General features: G+C 39.9%; 1 protein-coding gene across 1 annotated transcript in view; it reads right to left on the bottom strand.

The window, feature by feature from the left end:
* LOC128247132 (SCO-spondin-like) overlaps window positions 1-2,950 on the bottom strand; it is a 36,161-nt gene that overhangs the window by 1,221 nt on the left and 31,990 nt on the right. The gene's annotated exons all lie outside the window — the stretch shown is intronic.

Below are 2,950 nucleotides of genomic sequence, written 5' to 3'. Positions count from 1 at the left end.
GTCTCGGTCCGTAGTCATCGCCTCGGTGAGGCCCAATGTACGAAGGTCTTGCCTCACCACCTCAGCCCAGGTCTTCCTGGGCCTACCTCTTCCACGGGTTCCCTCAACTGTTAGGGTGTGGCACTTTTTCACGCAGCTATCCTCCTCCATTCTCACCACATGTCCATACCAGCGCAATCGTCTCTCTTGCACGCCACAACTGATGCTTCTAATGTTCACCTTTTCTCTCAAGATACTTACACTCTGACGGGTATTCACATTGACATTACACATCCAACGGAGCATACTGGCTTCATTATATATATATATATATACAATAGGCTTCTTTCAGTTTCTGGCCACCAAATCCACTCACAAGGTTTTGGTTGGCCCATGGCTATAACAGAAGACATTTGTCCAAGGTGCCACATAGTCAAACTGAACCCAGAAGTAAACTTCTTATCATACAGTCATGAAATAATTGAAGGAATCTTGAAGAAAACCTATTGCATTTTACTGAAATTTTTCAGATATCTCATTGGTAAATATTATTTATATTTTCACCATTTCACCATAGGCGCAGGAGTGGCTGTGTGGTAAGTAGCTTCCTTACCAACCACATGGTTCTGAAAATAGGACACAGATCGTGTCGTATGGCCAGCCGGAGACAATGTCTCCTGGGGCTAAATTACAGCAACATTAGTCCTAAACCAGGAGTGCCATGTTATATTGGCAAACAATCTTTACTCCAAAGTACTTTGGCTGAATATCTCTCATTGTGAGATTTAAAAATAGTAATCTTCTTACCCACAAGTTTGTTATTCTACTGCACTCTTCCCTTCCTGTAGTGTCACTTATTCCCACCTCCTTCCTGGGCCACTCCTATTCTTTCACCTTGCCCTCATGATTCTGATATTTACCCTCAACAACACCTCCACTCTTGTTCCATTCACTACAGTCATCCCTACACTCATTTCTAATCCTTTGTCAGCCTCCTTTCACACTCTAATGAACTTACCCCTCAACCTTTCCTGACCCTCCGTTCTTGTTCTCATTTATATTCACCTTCTTGTATCTTGACACCCCATCAATGTCATCTTTCCAGTTACTCCCACCAACTCTTATATAACACGGGGTAACCATGTATCTCCTCTTTAGCAATACACCTCTGCCTGTCCCTCTACCAAACTTTAGCCCCTCAACACCTGATAAACGTCCATCTCCTCCTTTCTACAAAATCCCTTCTCAATCAAAGGATTTGTTTTTGTCTTGCAAGACACTTAATGGTTTCACTAATGCCAGAGTTATAAAAAAAAGCACTCAATACCTTATGTTAAGTGTTAGAAAGAGCAATGCAGCCGTAGAAAACATAACACAAGACATACTTGAGCTCAAAGAAGTCCTCTGGCTCACTGGATCTCATCAAACCATCCAACCCATGCCTACATCGAAGACAAATGTCAAATGATGATGATGATGGTTATGATTAAGTACCAGTCAATCTTTTCTTTTGCCATTTCTTTCCTCTGGTTTTAGATTATCTTGCATTATCTTAATCTGTTCTTGAGCTGATATTCATATTGCTTGTTTCTTGCCTTCCTATCATTGGGTTCCTTTTTGCAGCTCAGCAGAAAAGACTAGCTTAGGAAGTCTGGTGTCAGTCATGCATCACTTGTGCTACCCTTCCATACTGGCACTCTTTACTTGCAGCATCACTTCTTTGTTGGTCAATCCGTCCTGCCATTTGCTACTTTTCTTACCAGATGTCAGTTGAAATACCTTGCTTTCTATCATCATCATCATCATCTGACATCCGTTTTCCATGCTGGCATGGGTTGGACAGTTTGACAGGTGCTGGTATACTAGAGGGCTGCACCAGGCTCAAATTGTCTGTTTTGGTATGGTTTCTACAGCTGGATGCCTGTCTTAACCCTTTCGTTACCAACCCGGCTGAAACCACCTCTGGCTCTGAGTACAAATGTCTTGTTTTCATAAGTTCTGAATTAAAATCTTCCACCAAACCTTAGTCACAATTTATGTTCCTAACACTAGCTCAATGATAACTAAGTTATTTTACTAAATTCTTTGTTATATTTAAAATTAATTGAAAGAAACACAGAGTGTCTCAACAGAAATATGGTAACAAAAGGGTTTAAAATATATAATAGAGAAACAATTCTTAACCCTTTTGATACCAACCTGCCTGAAACTGGTACTGGCTCTGAGTACAAATGTCTTGTTTTCATAAGTTTTGAATTAAAATCTTCCACCAAACCTTAGTCACAATTTATGTTCCCAGCTGAATGATAACTAAGTTATTTTACTAAATTCTTTGTTATATTTAAAATAATTGAAAGAAACACAAAGCATCTCAAAATAAATACAGTAATGAAAGGGTTGATGCTAACCATTTTACAGAACGTACTGGGTGCTTTTTATGTAGCTCCAGCATGGGTGCTTTTACGTGCCTTTGTTTCAACTAATTTTGAAAATTACAAAAAATTTTGTAAAATAACTCATTATTAACCCAGTATTTGGAACATGAATTAGCATGAAATTTTGATTGAAAGTTTTAATTTAGATCACTTTAAAACAGGAAGAGAGTAACATAGAAATAAAGGTAGACTTCAGCAGAATCTTGGTATCAAAATGGTTAATTTGTGTAATGGAATTATTTGAAAGAATGTGCTGAGTTGCATTTTGTGGCTCTTGCATCATCATCATCATCATCATCATCATCATCATCGTTTAACGTCCGCTTTCCATGCTAGCATGGGTTGGACGATTTGACTGAGGACTGGTGAAACCGGATGGCAACACCAGGCTCCAGTCTGATTTGGCAGAGTTTCTACAGCTGGATGCCCTTCCTAACACCAACCACTCAGAGAGTGTAGTGGGTGCTTTTACGTGTCACCCGCACGAAAACGGCCACGCTCGAAATGGTGTCTTTTATGTGCCACCCGCACAAGCC

The sequence above is a fragment of the Octopus bimaculoides genome, chromosome 2, assembly GCF_001194135.2.
Source record: "Octopus bimaculoides isolate UCB-OBI-ISO-001 chromosome 2, ASM119413v2, whole genome shotgun sequence".
NCBI lineage: Eukaryota > Metazoa > Mollusca > Cephalopoda > Octopoda > Octopodidae > Octopus > Octopus bimaculoides.
This window is presented reverse-complemented; position numbering and strand designations above follow the sequence as displayed.